Consider the following 20,225-nt stretch of genomic DNA (forward strand, 5'->3'; position numbering starts at 1 on the left):
TTTTTTTGTGTGTGTGTGTTCTTCGCTCCCCTTCAAAACAGTGACCAGCGTACATGCCCCCTTTCAATGCAGTGACCAGCGTACATGCCCCTTACAATGTAGCGGGCGGGAAGGTGACGTCGGGACGGTGCATGACTAACGCACGCACCGCCCCCATGCGACGTCACAGCCAGTACAGCGCGCACCACAGTGGGGAGTGTCGGGGCGCACAATGCACCTCCTCCCCTCGCTAGTATCCACCCCGGAGCCACGGCAAAGGTGTAAAAGAGCCACATGCGGCTCCGGAGCCGCGGGTTGCCGACCCCTGTCCTAGACAAAGTGGTGTACACTGCTTTGTGTATAAAGAATGTATTCACATTTGCTTGGGTGCGGACAAGCTATCTGCTTGCCGTGGTGTCCATCCCATGTCCCACGGAGAACTGGCAGGCTGCTTTGCTGGAGGTCTGTATCTTTCTTAATAAAGCACTAGAACTGATCATTCTGGCATTTTCAGCATCCTCCTTTGATTTACTTGCACCCAACCACTACTATGTGCCCTCCTCTGGGTCTGTGGCTTGGAACACTTGCCTTCCCAGCTGTGCAAAGCCTGGCTGGTGCTATCCTTTTTTCCCCTGGTTCCACGTGAAGACTTCATTTGCCCAGGTCTTAGATTTATAAGTATTTATTGAAATTTAAAGGCAGGAATTTTATCTGCCTTGCCGTGTGATTGTTTTATTGTTGTGCAATTTTACTGTCATCCTGTCTTGTTTTTAATCTTGTGCAAGCCGCTCTAAGAGGATGTGCACAAGGTGCTTGGATTGGTCAGGGCAACCACTTGCGCTCTAGACCCTTGCCCCTCTTGGCTGATAAAAACCAGCAGGGAGGGAACAGCTGGCTGGACCAGGGAGGTGACCAATGCCTCTTTACGAGAGAGGGTGGTCCCTGCCTGTTTGAAGGATGCAGTGGCAAAACCACCCACTGTTTAGGGAAACTTTTAATGTTTGATGCATTACTTTATTTTAATATTGTGTTGGGGAAACCCAGCCAGATGGGCGAGGTATAAATATGTTGTTGTTGTTGTTGTTGTTGTTGTTGTTGTTGTTGTTGTTGTTGTTGTTGTTGTCATTATTTCCTGGATTCAGAAAACTAACTAACTATCGGCCAGTTACTAATCTCCCTTTCCTGAGCAAGGTTTTGGATATATATAGATGTTAGATAGAATCATTGGCTGAACAGCAGCAAGAAAGTGACCTAAACAAAGAGGCCTACTAAGATGGACCAGTACTCATGCTTCTCATAGCTCCAAGGTCAGATATCTTAGGTGGCTCATCAAGAATAAGTTATCACAGGGGGGAACACTTTTTTTTTTAACGGTTCTTTAAAGCTGTGTACACATTACCGTTTATTCTGGCTCCAGTGCACTCCCATTGCTGGTGCGTAAAGCTGTGCACACATGATGCCAGTTACAATCCATATATCTATCTTGTGGCGCCTTGAGAAATACTGCTGTTTGACATGTTTTCACTCAAGGCATCTTCCAAATGTGACTTGAAACACAGGAGGTGGGAATAACCTTGCTGTATTTTAAGCTGCTGATGTGTACACAGCCTAAGCTATTTCTTCTGACGATCAAGTATATTCTGTTGGCCACAGGAACAGAACAAGAGCACTATGGAGATGGCCTCATTCAGAAGGTCACCCCATTCAGATGTTTTGAACTCTGCTTCAGATATTGTAATAAATGCATTCATCTGGCAACAGCTATGGAGGGAATGCGCCTGTAGAAATTCCTATTTTTTATCTCATAGTAACAAATGAAGAGCAAGCAAACATTTATTTATTTGATTTGATTTGAATGCCACCCATAGCTGCCAACGTTTCCCTTTTCTTAAGGGGGGGGGAAACAAAAACAAAACACCAAAATACAAAACAAAATAATCCAATAACCCCCTTCCCACACAAGGCCACAGAATGCTTAATGAGCCAAAGGCCTAGTTATAGTAGAACATTTTCGCCTGGTGGCTCCAAAAGATATGTAATTAAGACTCCCTGGAGAGAGCATTCCACAAATAGGGAGCTACCACAGAAATACCCATTTCCATGTTGCTTCCCTACTGACCTCTTGTGGAGGAGGAGGAGGTACACAAAGTAGGGCCTCAGGTGATGGTCACAGGGTCTGGGTCTGTTCATATGGGAAGAGAGTTTCCATGAAGTACTGTAGTCCTGATCTGTTTAAGGCTCTACAGTGGTACCTCGGATTACAGACGCTTCAGGTTACAGACTCCGCTAACCCAGAAATAGTACCTCAGGTTAAGAACTTTGCTTCAGGATGGGAACAGAAATCATGCTCCGGCGGCACTGTGGCAGTGGGAGGCCCCATTAGCTAAAATGGTACCTCAGGTTAAGAACAGTTTCCGGTTAAGAACGGACCTCCAGAACGAATTAAGTTCTTAACCCAAGGTACCACTGTATAGGTCAAAACCAGCACTTTGCATTGGGCCTGGAAACTGGCAACCAGTGAAGTTGGGCCAGGTTCAGTATAACATGCTCAAATTGTCTTGCCCCAGTGAGCAACATGACTGCCACATTCTGCACCAGATGAAATTTCTGAACTGTCTTATGGGGGGGACGGCCCTTGCCTGCTGTGCCCTATACCACCCCCGAATTTGTGGGGGTGGGGGCACTAGGCACAAAGCCCTCCTGTGGGATTTTCGGCACTCCTCGACGCCGTCCCCGATTCGCGCCGCTGGTTGCAATGATCTTTAAAAGAAATAATTTGGACATGATTAATTGCACATACATCAAGGAAAAAGGGGAGTAAATACTGCTGACAGAAGAGATCTCTGATAACAAGACAACAATAAAATACGAGAAGAACGTCAAGATACGGTAATGACTGAGGGGGGAGGGGGGAAAAAACCTGCCTCTACCTTTTTATGTGACTTAACAAGAATCCCCCTCCCCTAATGAGTCAGAAACTAAGGACTTAAGCTGTGGATTTAAGGCTGTGTGGAGATAAATTTTCGATCCAAAGCAATGTTTCAAGATGAAGCTGGAAAGCTAAGAGTTTTGGAGTGACGCAGTCAGGAAAAAATGCCGTTCGCCATTTTGTGAGGCATTGTGGGAGCTCTTGGGTCTGGGAGGAGAAAGAGAGAAATAGAGTTGTTTACATATCGTGAATCAACTCCTCGGTGGGACTTAAGAGCGACAAATGCCAAAATTTACGATGGAAAAAGTAATGTTATCTACGAAGGAGATATATGGAAGCCATCTGGACTTAGTGGAGGAACGGGAAATCCACACAGGATTATTACACTTGCTATCGGCTTAAGGAGACTAACAGAAGAGATCGTAAAGGAAAAAGAGAAATTATACGAACAAGATATGATGTGGCAACACCAAGATAAGACTGGATAGAATTATGAACTTTGTTTGGACTGATTGGGACTGATTTGGACATTAACGCAGTAATAAGAAGATGATCTGAATTCCCCTTTGGATCTTGAAGTATGGGTTCCCCCAACAAAATTTAAAAATTTGGCTTTGTAATTCGGAATTTATATGATGTGATTTAATTTGATGTGATTGGCCAGTTAATAAAAATTAATTTTTTTTTTTAAAAAAAGAAATTTCTGAACTGTCTTCAGAGGCAGGACCCTCATCTCATGGCTTGAGTGAGAAAAACATTTTATAGCCACATGTATGTGCCTTTTATAAAAACTGGCACATTATGCCCTTGCCCTACAAACATAACCTCTAATACAGTCTTATGGATATTTTCTTGCAGGCAAAGGTTATGACAATGATGTTATTAAAAGCATGAAATACACTGGGACAAGTATGAGACTGCACTTTTACATGCTACAGAATCAACTACCACACAAGTGTAATCACTACCTCCGATTCTAGATCAACTGAGTCAGCCATGTCACCATGTTTGCGGAAAGATTTTTATGTTTCCCCTCTAAAAATTTAAAATGATTCAAAGTGATTTCTCACAGCATTTTGCTAGCCTGAGGCTTTGATGCCCATCAGTCTTCAAAAATCCCTTCCAAAAACCTACCCCCTCCTATTAAAAGCAAGATGTGCTTCTAAGCAATTGGACAAAATTAATCAGTTGGTTGAGTTACCAAGACAAAAGAAGGGGGGGGGACTAAATTAAAGCAAATTTAGGCCTCACCTGCCACATATTCTTTGGCATTAGCCCACATTATATTCTCAGTCTCTATCAAATGGGGTATTGATTTTTGTTTTTCTTTTCTTTTTCCAAAGCACATATTGTAAAAACTGATTTTTTTGCCAGATGGAACAAAGCTGGAGACAGAAACAGCTTCATCAGTACAACATGCATGTTACAAAGACAGAGCTCAAAGCTTGGGCTAAAAGATGAAGGATATGAAAGAGCCAATTTCTTTTACATCAATCAATTATCAACATGATACTCAGTTGTAGGACTTCAAAAGGAAGAGATTTTCCCATTTAGTTACAGCGGGGGTGGAGTTTGGAGGACGCTTGACAAGTAAGTTCTTTTCTTCAGTCTTTATAAAAAGTGCATGCTGCGTTTATGTTCTCCATCGGTGCCATTCTAAAGGCGAGAATCATTGCAGATATTTGACATCTGCTAACTTGGAGCCCTTTTCCATGAACCACACCCCCTCCCCAAATGCATACCATCTGCACTTTTTCTTTTTGGCTTAGTACTGGGTTTGTTCCCATTTTGATTATATGAAACAAACCAGGCTCATCAAACAATGGCTTCATGAAAATTTAGTGGGGAAGATGTCCAGACTATTTTCTTCACAGATAATTTTAATCAGCTGGAAGCAACCTGGCAGATCTCAAGTCTCAGGTAGATGCAATTGCTAATAAGTCTCACAAGGCTATAACACCACACACAGACAGACAGACAGACAGACACAGACACAGAGTGCTCCCATGAGTTTAATCTATTCTTAACATATGAAGTATCTGCTAGTGAATCTCTTGAACATCATCACGATCTTAAACACAACTCCTCCAATATGAAATGCATGACTGCCATCTAATTCCCACCCCCTCCTCCACCTCCATTCTAGTGACAGCAGCAAATAAACAAGCCTTCCGAAGATGTAAAATTAGAACCAGGATCATCCTCTCTACAGTTCCTCTAGATCAGATCTCATTTCATCCTCCCTTCCCAAAGCTGAAGGTGCTTAAATTCAGAATAGCAAGGCTCCTTGCTGGAGTTGCACAGGCAGCCTAACAGGTGTGCGAGCTTTCCGCTGCAGGCATCTAGCTATGAAGCCTGATCTTGTGGCTGCTGGAGTCCAAGCAGCATAGGAGAGAGCACAAAATGCAAGAGAATACATAACACACAGGCTTGCTGTTGCTTTTAGACACAAAAGCCCAAAGGCTGAACTCAAGACAGCAAATTTCCTAGCAAACTTATTCTTCTTTTCAAAACACAACTAGCTTGTTTTATGTACTTGTCTGTCAGCACCATATTTGTAAGAGCACAAGCTTTGCCTCTTTAACACATGAAAAGTTTTCAAAAATTAAAATGACTTGACAAAAATCTCCCCCCGATTGAGCCCCATTTCCCTTGCTATGCAATTCACAGGGAACAAAATAAGCCCAGTCCAAGATACCTTCTCGTTTCATAATAGCAGGGACATAGCTACGAAGGCCGTATCCTCTTTTCCCTTCACAGAATCGTAGGCAATACTTCCATTTCAATATTCTTTATCTGAATGTGTAAACTAAATACCTGACTGGCTTTACGTCGTCGTTCTGAAGACATCATGTGTTCTCACCCCAGAGGGCAGCATTTTTCTGTACCTTTCCTTTCCTCAAGACTTTGCATACGTAATGAATAGGACCCCAAAGGTTAGGAAAATAAAAGGCCACTCATGCAAGGATCTTCCCCACTTAATCTCCCCCCTTTGCAAAGCCTCTCAAGATAAAAAGGTACAGGTACCCCTGCCCGTACGGGCCAGTCTTGACAGACTCTGGGGTTGTGCGCCCATCTCACTTAAGAGGCCAGGGGCCAGCGCTGTCCAGAGACACTTCCGGGTCACGTGGCCAGCGTGACATCGCTGCTCTGGCGAGCCAGAGCCGCACACGGAAACGCCGTTTACCTTCCCGCTGGTAAGCGGTCCCTATTTATCTACTTGCACCTGGAGGTGCTTTCGAACTGCTAGGTTGGCAGGCGCTGGGACCGAGCAGCGGGAGCGCACCCCGCCGCAGGGATTCGAACCGCCGACCTTTCGATCGGCAAGTCCTAGGCGCTGAGGCTTTAACCCACAGCGCCACCTGCGTCCCGCCGCCTCTCAAGATACTTCTGGTCAGTTTAGAGTACCACCCACCCAATGCAGCCCCACCATCAATGTAAAGCCCTCTTAACCCTAGAGTTGCTTTTCAGGAGGCAGAAAATATATTTGTGCACATAGCCTTCTCCTTGTGCAACATTTGAATTCAATCCTATGTTTGTCCTTAAGTCGGGGTTTTTTAACGGAGAAGTATTAATCTATAAAAATATGCTCCCACAAAAACAGGGATAGTCTTGAACAGTTATGCATAAATAAACGTTTTAGACTAATTGAGGGGAAATGTTTTAATATTGGAACACTCTATAGAGAGAGAGATTAATAATATATATGTTCGTGAACTGCTTTTCGTTAAAAATAATCAAAGCTACTTACCGTAAAATACAAAAATGAAACCACAACAAAGACCACTAGCATGCATGCAACCCTATAGTGTCATTCCCTTCCCATTTTCCTTTTCCTTTTATAATTTGTAAATGCCTGTGTATATTGACAGCACTGAATAATGACAAGCCGTAACACATTTACCCCTCAATTAGAATAAGCGAAAGCTTGCATAGTGTACACCTAGCCTCTCTGAAAGCTACCAAAACACAGTCAAGCTCCAGATAGATAATCAAGACATTGAACAAACCTGCCTTAGGTAGTTACCAAGCACATTTCTCTACATTTCTTCTGTAGGGGTTTCAGCTGTCACTCTCCTTTGCCTTGATTTGAATTGCTGTTGACAGCATACCAGTAAAGACTTCAGTGATCAGGATCAAGTGTCTCCCAGCACTAGCAGAGGTATTTATACTGCCTCTGCAAGATATATAATATCTACAATGACTGTAAGTAGTTTGGGTGAATGCTCATGAACCATATATATATATATATATATATATATATATATATATATATGGATTTTGTCACAAATCCCTTAAGCATTACAGTTTTAGTTTTCATTTTTAAGTACAGGTAATTTTAATCATGCGGGGGAACATCTCAGTTTGTCTTACAGAATTTTAAGTAAAAAGTTCTTACGGCCTTTTGTTGCTTTGATGGTTTCAAATGTTCTATTAAATGGTGGGGGAGCCTCACCCTGCCAAAAAAAAAAAAAACCCATTAAAGTCCCCCTGGTGCCCAGGAAGTCAAAATTAGAAATGTTTATTTTCAAAATGCTACCAAATGTAGAACACTTATTTGGCCCAATCTGGAAGTTCAAAGAAGCTTTATATTGCTCCTGCAACGTAATGACAAAGTTATTTGCACAGCTAATCATGTGTAATAACTACACAAAGTGCCCATGTAAACAAAATCACTGTTTTGGTAAAGTCACACCTTCCACTAATAAAGATCAGGGATAACTTCTTGCGTGCTAGCCAGATTTTTTAAAAGAGGATATTTTATTAATTTGTAGTAAAATTGATCAGTTCCAACAAAACCTGCAGATTGTTACATGCTCATATCAACAGCATATAAAAAGAAGAACTGAGTTGGGATGCTGTCAAATAACTGAATCATTGATTACATCATCAAGGCTGCCACTATCTGTGATTTAGCCAGCCAAATTCAACCCCAAACCAATGTTAATGTGATATTCAGTGGATATACCAAATTCTACAGGCTTGAAAGAATCATTCTCAGTTTAACTTGGAAAGAAAGAAAATGTCCATACATTTAGCATGTACAAGTATATCTTTATATGGAATGTCTGAATGCATGTGCTGTAGAATGGCAAGACGTTTGTTACCTTCATTATGGGACTTGAACTTATGAGGTTGGTTTGTGCAGTAAAATACAGTCTGATCCCTGGAAGGCTGCCTGGAGCCCAGAGTAACCCCTAGGAATACAGAATAACTCCTGGCCATCCTTGATCCAGACTGCGCAACTTCCTTTGTCGCTGCAGCAGTATACACACCAGAACGGGCACACTTGCATGGCTTTTGCAGAATCAAATGAGATTTGCCTCCTCTAAGCCTGTCAAACCCAAACAACTCCTGGCATGCAGAAAACTGTATTGGCTTTCTCACAGCCCGATTTGTCAAAGTGCTTTACCAGAGCAAGTCTCAGTAAAGTCAACAAATCTTCCTCTATCAGTGCTGCATGAAGACTGCATTTTTAATATACTAAACTGAGCCTAAACAAACCACCCAACTGTGCATGGCTAGAAACTCAATAAATTGAGGGTGGGGTGGGGATAAGGACAAGGGAGTTTTGTTTTTCACCATAAAATGAAAGATATAATTGTTCTTGTCATCGTTTCCTGAATTTGTGCATTACCCATGCCAAAGCCTTACACGTAAAAAGCAATAAATGTGATTGCCTATGATCATCCATAACCCAAGCCTTCTTTCACATAGCTATACTAAAAAGGTTCCCCACCTAAAACTACAAGAACAAAGATTCCCCATCCCCACACCCTAAAAACCAGCCTCCTTGGTTTCGGGTATGGTTTTAGGAGGGAGACAAGCAGACTTGCTGCAGACCATGCCAATCTGTGGCAGAGGTTAGGAAGTTACCCTGGGCAAATCATAGTCTTTCAGTCCAACCTGCCTCACAAGGTTGCTGTGGGGATAAAGGGAGAGGAAGAGCTCCCTGTCCTGAACCCCTGGCCTACCTGGCAGCAAAGTCAGTATGTCAAGTCCTCAGTCCAGGGTCAATCCACATGCCCAAAGTGAAGTACAGCCCTACAGAGATACTGGAACTGCCACACTGAGGCCCATCAACATGGGCAGTACAGCTCTGTTGTCCTTTTAAACTTTTCATGCTGATTGCAGCATCTGGGCTTGATGAGGCATGTGACCCTCACCTGCTCTAAGCCTACTCCAGCTGAAGAATCACACACCTTCTCCCAGAGCTAGTGAGCCCCACCTGGTCAACTACTAGTGAGTTCAGCTCTAGCAGCCTGCTTCAGCCTCCTAGAGTGCCTTGCCTGTTGCTCCCTACGCCTCAGAGCCCGCCATGTTCGTGGAGACAGAACATGGCTCTGGTAATGGGTCCTGCTGCTCTGGTTCCTGTGCACTGAACCCCTTCCCCTCATCATCCTCCATCTCCCCACAAGTACTTCCTACACCAACTCCTCCTTCCCCATCCCTAATTTGCCCTGATGTGTCCCGGTCCCAGCTACACCCCTCTTCCTCCTCCCTGTTGTCCTGCCAGTTCATGACAAAAGATTGCTGGCTTGAAGGTCATAGATCTGTAGAGTGGGAAGTGACCCCAAGGGTGATCTAGTCCAACGCCCTGCAACGCAGGAATCTTTTGCCTAACGTGGGGCTGGAACCCACACCTCTGAGGTTAACCGTCCATCCAGCTATATACACGTGACAAATAAAGTATAATCAAATATAAAAACTATCTGTCATCGGGATCTGGCACGGTTTGGAAGAGAGGAAAAGTGAATGCTGGCAGCTAAGGATGCAGGTTCTCCCCCTTGCAACTCTACAAGCTGGAGGGGAGAAAGCAGATCTGCAACTCTCCCTTCTACTTCTCCTGCAGGGAGCAGAGCCTCATTGAGGAGGGGGAAGTACTTTGACCAGCTGAGTAGGAGGAGGTGGCAGCAGAGCTGGAGTTAAAGGGGCAGGACACAGCGCTGTGACTGAGAACCAGGTGCTTCCTCTGTAGATGAGACCAGACTAGAGATGGAAAGGCCTGGAGGGGGGGAACCTGGAAAAATGGGGGGGGGGAGACCCAGGTTTTTTCCATTTTCCCCAAAAGCCGTTTTTTCTTCCTGGAAAAATGGGGCGGGGGGGAAGTGTGTGGAATATTCAAACTATATCAAACTGGGGTTTTTTCTGGGAAAAAATGGCTTTGGAGAAAAACAGGAAAAAAACCTGCCCCCCCCAAATTTTTCCGGGTTCTTTCCAGGCCTTCCCATCTCTAGAGCAGACACACCAGCCCAGACAGAACACAAGCTTGCACATGAGAAAGTTCTGTGTGTGAGCTTGCCCCACCATGTCTTTAAAAGCTTTGCAATAGGGGTGTGGCAACTGTTGGGACATCTTTGCTGCTTCAGTTGAGTTCTGCATCTCTCCGATGCTCTCAAGTAAGAGCCACTGTCGTGTTTTGATACGAAAGCGTGACATTATCATACAGTTGACACAATCACAGTGATTAATGCAGGTTTCACACTGCTAGAAGGATTGGAATGAACTTCCAGCTTTACAGTTAATGGTGTTTGATCTGTTAGGGTTATTGACTCGTAAGGAGCATAGGAGAAAAGATTAGAGAGTCTGGCTGACAGTTACACACACACATACACACACATACACACACACACACACACACACACACACACACACCACTTAAGATTTGTATTAGCATACTGTACCAAGAATTCATTACTCTAAAATCATCAAGCTGAAGCCCAAACAGATGTCAAAATGCCAAAAAAATGTGTGTAGTTAAACACAAATCCTGGTTACCTGGATTAATGTCTAGGAGCCTGGTTAGCCCAGGTATTAGAAAAATGTCACTGGGCAATTAAAGTTTTAACTGATGGTTGCTGCGTGTGTATGTACACGCAGAAGCTAACAGCACATTTCCCACCTCCAGCATTAAATAACTATTATAGTACAATAACCATTTAACTTTCAACTGAGTACCACAGAATTCTTTTGTGTGCTCATCCCCTGTGGGGAGAACACCCCATCCCTTCCTTACGTTAGCGTTCAGTAAACCTTTTCAGCTAAAAGAGGCAGCCGCCTGCTGTGCAAAAAGCAGAGCTTCCTTGGAAATGTTTGTCTTTCACCAGGAGACAACAAACCCACACCTCCCACTTGGGTATCACAGTTCACCAGGATGGAAGGAGGAGATCTCTTTGCCTCAATTTCTGACAATTGTGGAAACCAGTTTTGAATTGAAGGCGGCGGGGGGGGGGGGAGGCTGATGGTTGGATTGCAGCATCTGGTAAATTGTGGTAACACTGCTCCGAAACCTTGAATTTACTGCCTACATGTCTCGTTACGAAGCCAAAGACTTTGTGCTGTTGCAGTTATTTAAAAGTAACCATATTCAAATTGTGAACGAGTAGACCGACAGATCTTAATGCTTTTAAACTGTTATGTACTGAGTTGAATAGGATCCAAAAGGCAGCAGTCTGATTGGTCCTAGAACAATAGGGTCCAGAATGCTTTGGTTATCATGGCTAATTGTTACATGATATCTGGCAGATACAAGTATTTGGCCAAAATAACAGAATTCAACACTCAAAAGAGAACAGACCAGGTTACCGATCTAACCAGCAACCTCTGCATTTTAGTATATCGTTCTTAGTTCCCTTGTTACCAAGCTATAGGAGTCCTGAGATGTTATATAAAGATGTTACACATCTCATTTCCAACTAAATAAAGCTTAAAAGTAACATTATTGGCAATTGCTATTAAACCTTCAAAAATCATTCAGGCAATTATTTTCTTAATTAAAAACAAGTTTACGAGATTGGCTATCCCAAACTTTTTATATGAATGATTAAGCAGTGGGGGAAAGACTTTTTAAAGCAGATGGAGCATAGAGCTTTCCACACAATGTTTGGGTTGAAAAAGGAGAATTTTGGAAGCGAGCTTTTTAGACTTATTTTGTCACAAGTTATTTATACCAACTACTGACTGGAAGATTTGCCTTATGTTAGATGGCTCTCAACAACATGAGTCACTATTCAGTGCTACTGAAAAACATGATTTCTCCTTCTGACTACTCTAGAGGCTACCCAGCTTGTTGCCAAGCACAGTGTTAAATGTAGGTAAATCAATTTACATTTATAGCCTGCTACCCAAGACTCAAAAGCAGGCAAGATTTCCTATGAGACTGGGCACAAGTTATTTCTGTGCTAGAGATGGGGAACTGGAACCGAGACAGAGATTTGACCCATGAGATGTTAAGTACAGATTTGGGATCTGAACAAGAGATTCAAGACACAATGCATACATGAAGCCTTAGAGCATTGATGTGGAACAGATTAAGAATTCCACCTAAAACTAGGGCTGAAATTTATGATGTCCAGATGCTGTTCTGTATAACACACTGTAAGAAATCAGCTTCTGGAATCATCTGACAGAACCTGATGGTTCCCTGACCCCAAGGAGCATGCCTGGTTTTTATCACTAAAGAAATACTAGCAAATGCTGTTTTTAAGGACACTTGCAAACAAGGCAGCTGCTTGCACATGGCCAAAAAAAGGAGAAAAACACAGATGAGAACACAGATTTGCATATAATTAACTGCTCTTATCAAGTGTTTGGTATTGTTTTACATTGTTTAACTTGACCTTATTAGGGTTTCAATGTATTACTATATTCTGTTTCAATCATTTTACTGGAAACTGCTCCAGGTTTGCAATTTGATGAAGGGAAGTTTGAAAATGAAATAAACAAACACAAACTAATATATGTACAGATGCGGATTAATTTTGTTAAAAAATAAATTTTATTATAGGAAAAATGGATTCAAATATTATTATCTTTGTATCAAAATTAAAATGTTAATCTAAATAAAAACAGAAAAAATAAAAAAGAGAAATGGAGAAGGACAGAGGGAGAAGGGAAGAAAGAGAAAGAGAAAAAACATAGAAGTTAAGAAAATAAAGAACTTCTGATTCTTTGCCTGTCCTCGATATATAAACATTATCCAACTCAGCCACTCTTAATATAACACCCAACAAAACCACTTTCTATAAACCAACATTATCTTCAGTCCTCAAAACCAAATGTCATTAGTTCATTTTCTTTTTCACACACAAAGTCTATGAGAGGTTTCCAATCTTCAGTAAATGTTAGCAACGACTTTCCTCTGATTAAACATGTCAATTTCACCCGCTCAGCTAAGTCCATTAATTTTAACAACCAATCCTCCATAGTTGGTAATGATGAGTCTTTCCATCTTTGTGCATATAAAAGTCTCACCACCATAATCGTATATTGGAACCAAGTTCCATAGTCTTTTTTCTAATTGTATATCCATATAGCCTAGAGTTTACCAGAGTGTAGACAACAGAAACTAGGCATTCCCTGTCCAGGCAGGGTTGTAGCTGATAGGAGGCGTTCTGCAACCACTAAGTTCACTTGTGCCTCCACAGGTAGACATACAGTCAGACATACCCCCAAACCGTGCACCTGCTCCTTTAGAGGGATTGCAACTCCATTCAGAAGAGGTTGAACTAAACAGAAACAGTGCCCCAGTCTAATCTGTATTGAGCTTCAGTTTATTGGCTCTCATTATGGAAGCCAAACACTGGTCTGGTACATCCTATGCCACACAGGAGGAATTGAGTTCCATGTCCTTGGCATATTGATAACAACACACTCCAAATCCCTGGATAACACCACTCAGCAGCTTTATGTAGACGTTCAGCAGCATGGAGGATAAATCTGACCCCACAGTCAAGGTTCCAAGAATCTGAGCATCCTCTTCCAGGTACCACCCTCTGGAGACAGCCATCCAAGTAAGACTGGGACTTACAGGAGTCAACTCCTAGGGGCTAAGATCCCTTCTCTTCCCCTGAATAAAATATTTGAGGGGGCCACCCCCCTCTAAGTTATAGAATCATAGAATCATAGAGTTGGAAGAGACCACAAGGGCCATCGAGTCCAACCCCCTGCCAAGCAGGAAACACCATCAGAGCACTCCTGACATATGGTTGTCAAGCCTCTGCTTAAAGACCTCCAAAGAAGGAGACTCCACCACACTCCTTGGCAGCAAATTCCACTGTCAAACAGCTCTTACTGTCAGGAAGTTCTTCCTAATGTTTAGGTGGAATCTTCTTTCTTGTAGTTTGGATCCATTGCTCCGTGTCCGCTTCTCTGGAGCAGCAGAAAACAACCTTTCTCCCTCCTCTATGTGACATCCTTTTATATATTTGAACATGGCTATCATATCACCCCTTAACCTCCTCTTCTCCAGGCTAAACATGCCCAGCTCCCTTAGCCGTTCTTCATAAGGCATCGTTTCCAGGCCTTTGACCATGGGCATTGCCATTCAAATGGCGTGTGTGTGCCACATCTTGTGATTAATTATGTGGGACGGGGCTTACCTGCCCCCCCCCATATGTTATTCAAGTTTTCACACTTGCTGGGACTATTCTGAAGCAGTACTACCCTAACTGCAGAGCAGACTCCCCACTTTGTAAGCAGTTTTGCACTAAAACCATAGTCCACAATGCACCCTTTACAAGCCCAAGTATAGCAGTGTGGGTAAAAGGTGCCAATGAAGGACAATGTGTGGTAAAGTATATTATTTTCTTCTATATTTTCAGCACTTGATTTGAGGGTGGAGGAAGAAGAAAGAAGATGGTGGGCAGACTAGCATGCATTGCTAAATGAGGAACATGAAGAATTGAAAAGAATGCAACTCACATGCAACACTATATAGCAAGAAGATGTTTTTCTCCTTTAAAGAACGACTGAGTCCAATTTTTAAAGAGCTCAAAAATTCTCAGATGAAATTATTCTTTTACAAGCTCCTTATTTGGATGGCAGCCATATGAAAACACATACATCAGAGTTACTCCTATTTAGTCCTGAAACAGATAAATCAAGGAGGCACCTAGCTGATCTGCCACATGGTGCTAGCAAAAGGAAGTAATTTGATGGAAACAGAGGCAGAAATATAACAGAATCTTTGCTCGCAGCAACAGATTTGGTGTACATTTGGTTCTACATAAAAAGCAACTAACTCTTGCCTCATTTAACTGATGACAACTCTTCCATTCAGTGTTAAATTATTCTGCCACGGACAGCAAGAAAAATATATGGTGGGTTTCTAAGTCTACTGAAAACCTGGAAACTTGCACAACTACTCTCAAAACAGAGCCAAAACCATGAAGATGGCAACTGTTTTACAGTAGCATAAACCCTTCATTTTAGCTCCTTCAAATGTTGATTCTGTATTAGAACTAGACAGGGCTTATCTTAGAATGCTATAAACATAAACATCACAAACTACATGCACTTTGCCAGTTCTACACTGATAAATTAAATATACAGCCAATCAACCATTTATTTTTGGATATTAGAGGCAATTCCAATATTCAAATTTAGCTCTTGAAGATTTTCTCTTGGTAGGAATGTAAAAAGAAGTTCTGAGTAGGCTTATGACTAGGGAAGTGGAAGATTATAATCTTGCTAAGATCCTCCTACATAAATAATGCTGCCAAAAAGGGGAAGGGAAATCTGCCTCTTCCATTATAAAGAGTGTGTGTGTGTGTGTAGGAAGGTGCTAAAGGGCTTAAGAAAGATTAAAATATTTGTGTATAAAGGATTTAAGAAGCTGTACACAGCACTTAATGGCGTTCATCACAGACTTTAACAGCCAATGCCTCCCTTTTTTAAAACAAGCTCTCTTAAGTAGCTGCTAAAGCTTAAGAACACACTATATATTTTTGCATCTAAAAGTTGAAATTTCACTCAAAGGAAGGTAAGGTAGATTTCTGAATTCAAAGCAAAGGTAGGTAAACCATTCAAGATTCATTATGAACACAATCTGTCCTCTCAGTAGCCTTCAACTCTTCCTCTCTTCAAACACTACATGAACACAGAAAGAGTGACTAAAAACAATTTACCTTTCAATAATTCATGTCTCCGCAGTCACGTCTAACTTTGCAACAAAGTTCATTCATAGTGCAAGTCTGATTTAGCTGATTCAAGCAGCATTTTAAACCCTTCTACAAAGAACTGCTGGTCAAAGGAGGTTGACAGGAAATACTGGAACAGCTGTGTTTGTAGGGAAGCTTTTGAGGTGCATCATCATGTGTCAGAACTGTTCCCAACCTCAAAAAGCTATGGCCAAATTTGACCCATCAACAGAAATCTCCCGCTGGCAAATTGCAACTGTTTTTGCAGAAGAAAATATTCTGATTTTTACATTGTACATTCATGCTTATACCACCAAGTGGGTGGATGTGTGTGAATCTTGCATTCAAAGGGATGGATGGCACAAGCTGTCAAAAGGCAACCATGTAAACCAACATTTCAAAAAGGCTAGACCAAAGGGTCTGCCTGCACTACAAAATGGCAGAAATTAAGGGGCAAATTATGAGAGTTGATAGGGAGTAGCTAAAGACTTAGCTGGATACAATCCTAAGTCATATTCAGACTAGGCCCACTGAACATCAATCAAGTCTATTAATTTCAATGGGTCCACTCATAGTATGACTTGCTTGGATATGGCCTGTATATTTAAAGAGATGGTACTCCAGAGTCACAGTGGTCCTCCCTCTGAAGGTGCATGTATTCACTCAGAGTTTCTTTGATACATCTTTGTCACTAGAGGGCATAGCTGTCAACTTACAGATTTGAAAATAAGGGATCAGCAGCCAAAATAAGGGATTTTCCAGGCAGAGGTATGTTCGGCTTCTGAGCCCCTCCGAGCCAAAGGCAGAAAGCCCAGCCAGCAGCCAAACAAAGCCTCATCAATAAGGGACAGCAGCGGGACATGGCGCTGGGATAAGGGACTGTCCCGCCAAATAAGGGACACTTGACAGCTATGCTAGAGGGCCAAGCCAGGAATGCTTTTTACCACTTCCAGAGGGCACACTGGCTTCAACCACTGGCAACAGCCTGACCACATTGGTTTACGCATTAGTAACCTCAAGGCTTGACTACTGCGATGTGCTTTTCGTGGGTCTGTCCTTGTCTGGGAGTGTGAACTACAGTGGTACCTCAGGTTAAGTACTTAATTCGTTCCAGAGGTCTATTCTTAACCTGAAACTGTTCTTAACCTGAAGCACCACTTTAGCTAATGGGGCCTCCTGCTGCTGCTGCGCCGCCAGAGCATGATTTCTGTTCTCATCCTGTAGCAAAGTTCTTAACCTGAAGCACTATTTCTGGGTTAGCGGAGTCTGTAACCTGAAGGGTATGTAACCCGAAGTGTATGTAATCTGAGGTACCACTGTAATGTAAAACACTAAGTGTGTGGTGTCTGTCTGTCAAGAGCTACATCTAAAAGCAAGCACATCTTAATTGCATGTTCTAAGGAACATGCAGTCATTAGGGTCAAGCAATGGCCTTGTAGGATCTGGTGTTACCACACTACTGAAATTAAGAGTTGAGTGGTGCAGACCTGATCAGTTTCCTCAACAGGCAACCCCTGGGAAGCCTCATGCAAGAGCAGGATATAGATATACCGTATTTTTCCGTCTATAATATGCCCCCCATGTATAAGACGCCCCCTATTTTTGGGGACTCCAATTTAAGAAAATGGGAGGAGGGAAATCTATCTGTGTATAAGACGCCCCCAAATTTTGGACATTATTTTTTAGGGGGGAAACCAAGTCTTATACACGGAAAAATGTGGTAATTTAAACATCAGTGTTACAGCATATATGTTTGGTATGCAAATAATTCCACACTCAAATTCACACATCCTTGCTTTATGTTTTTAAGCTCAGGTAAAGGGGCTGAAATGAATCTCAACTCAAAGCCTTGAAGGAAGATACTACTGCCTCACCAAGTCTGACTACAAGGCAGTTTCATATATTCATAAAAATTGCTTTCCTTGGGAAAAAAATGTTTGCTTTCCTTTGAAGGTTTTCATAACACACAATGCAGTGTTTACATATAAGAGTACAGAAAGTCACAGAGTACTGTTCCCACAAAAATTCCATTAATAGCTCAGTAAGGAAAGTGTCTGGTGTGTGGTGCTGAATATGTATAAGTTATTTCTAATCCCAAAACAAGACCAAAAGTTTCTGAAATAGCTCATGGGAATAATAGACTGTTTAGTAATACGAACAGAGTAAATCTCATTTCTGATCCCTTCTAGCTGAAGGCATAGTTCTCACTGCTACCTCAAAGTAATTCATGTTTTACTATTAACTTTTAGAATCTCAATTTGTTTTGTTTGTAATAACAGTTATTTTGATAGTTTGGGGGACATCTCAACATTGTTGGGAAAGAGAGCACATGGGGACTCTGACCTTTAAAGCAATGCTCTTTTTGACATTACAATTTATTTTCTAGTGACATGAGATAATCTCTTTAGTTTCAGTTGGGGGGAGAAGGAGGGGGCAGTGTTCCAGTAAAAAGCACACACTGATCAATAATGTTTTCTTAAAATATATTAGCTTTAATTGAAATCATTTTTCACCAGGAGTTTCAGGCTGCACACTAAATGAGATACTGCAGAGTATTTCTATGAAAGTATGATCTGTCTTTTTTGAAGTAGCTTCAAAAAGCCTGTCAAATGTGTACAACAGTTGCTTGACAGCTCAAATAAAGGAAATGAAATAATCTATGGGCTAGTTCACACAACATTGATCTGGCCAAGGATAGTCTCCGAGTCACAGCAGACTGAGCCGAAGCTTCCCCCATAAAAACGTAACACTCAGGCACTCCATTTAAGACTTGGTTCACATGACACCTCCTTTTTTGGGGAATCATAAGAGTTGGAAGGCATACTGCATCAGTCAAACAAGCAGGTATACGCACTGAATGTATGGATCACACATTGCCTGGCTTACGTATCTATGCACATGATCATCCCCTCAGTCAGGCAAGTTTAAAAATAAGCAGCAGAGATTGTAAAGATCTATAGAGTGGTACCTCGGGTTACATACGCTTCAGGTTACATACGCTTCAGGTTACAGACTCCACTAACCCAGAAATAGTGCTTCAGGTTAAGAACTTTGCTTCAGGATGAGAACAGAAATCGTGCTCCGGTGGTGTGGCAGCAGCAGGAGGCCCCATTAGCTAAAGTGGTGCTTCAGGTTAAGTACAGTTTCAGGTTAAGTACGGACCTCCGGAACGAATTAAGTACTTAACCCGAGGTACCACTGTAGTAGGATGGAAACTGTTCAGAGGGTATTTAGCCTTTCCTAGTGAAAAGAATGCAGAAGTGTGGCTTGTCTCCACCATTCTAAGCAGTTTAGACAAGCACTGTGTCAGCTTAATAACCAGAGAGATGAATGGGCCTTTGCCTGAGCACACAGCCTGTTGGCTGCTTCCTTTGACGTGAACCTGAATGCAATATGGGAATCTCTAATTACCCATTCTTTCCATTTCATCCGAACCAGGAAGCACAAGAAACTATCCAAAACCAACTCTCAAGCTGTTTAGAATCCTGACTTGTTCAGAGGTTAGTAGCCATCGTTTCTTACTTTGGACAAATACAGGAAACTGTTATAGACTTACTGGTTGAATCAGATCTCAAAAGGGAGCAGGAATGGGGCTACATGTGGGTCATTCATATTTCTACTGAGATGGTCTGAATGGTACTAAGTGTGCATTTTCCTCCATTCTTTCCTGAAAAGAGGAAGGAGACAGGAAATTTTGCTGAGGGGGTTCTCCACTAAGCTGTCTCTCCTCTTCCTCCAGGGCAGGCATCCCCAAACTCGGCCCTCCAGATGTTTTGGGACTACAACTCCCATCATTCCTAGCTAACAGGAACAGTGGGGTCAGGGGTGACAGGAACTGTAGTCCCCAAACATCTGGAGGGCTGAGTTTGGGGATGCCTGCTCCAGGGAAACACTACAACAGCTCTGATTGGCTGGTGGGGATGTTGGTGCGCCATTTTGATAGCTATTGTGCAGCGTGATTCTAGACATGTTCACAAAAAGTCTATGGGGCTTACCAGTGCTTTTTTTCTTCTTCTTTTTAAAATAAAAAGAGGTGCCAGAACTGAGTTCCCGCTGAAAAAGGAAAGCTCTTTGGCTTACTCCCCAATAATTCATAGTCTCGGAGGAACAGTTGCAGGAACACAGTGAAGCTAAGTAGACTGAAAGTTGCTTCGATGATATAGAAGTACTAGGAATGACGATTTTCTAAAGGTCGAAGTGTTGGACACCCCACACGGCTCCTTCTAGCCCCTTTAATACAATTCAGGAAAAAGGAGAGATGTGCTCAAGCCTCTTTGAGATCAGTGGGGCTTCAGTGTACAGTTAAGCTCTTTAAATCTCATGGTGTTCAACGGGGATTTAGTACACCAGTCATTTTCTGGATTGCACTGATGGTTAAATAGAGTTCACTCTTTTAG

The 20,225-nt window shown here is 42.3% G+C and overlaps 1 protein-coding gene and 1 long non-coding RNA gene across 4 annotated transcripts in view; one reads left to right on the plus strand and one right to left on the minus strand.

Annotated features, from left to right (window-relative positions):
* KLHL29 (kelch like family member 29) overlaps positions 1-20,225 on the minus strand; it is a 428,500-nt gene that overhangs the window by 349,152 nt on the left and 59,123 nt on the right. The window lies entirely within an intron of this gene.
* On the plus strand, positions 1,201-16,489 carry LOC307212756. 3 transcript variants are annotated; one of them, XR_013837179.1, is made up of 4 exons: positions 1,201-1,286; positions 4,252-4,498; positions 6,966-7,070; positions 14,512-16,489. It is a non-coding gene; the product is annotated as an uncharacterized lncRNA (long non-coding RNA). The 3 variants fall into 3 exon arrangements; XR_013837180.1 differs by having other exon boundaries at positions 1,218-1,286; positions 3,767-4,498; XR_013837181.1 differs by lacking the exon at positions 1,201-1,286 and having other exon boundaries at positions 3,614-4,498.

The sequence above is a fragment of the Podarcis cretensis genome (genome assembly GCF_951804945.1).
Source record: "Podarcis cretensis genome assembly, chromosome: 3".
Classification (NCBI taxonomy): domain Eukaryota; kingdom Metazoa; phylum Chordata; class Lepidosauria; order Squamata; family Lacertidae; genus Podarcis; species Podarcis cretensis.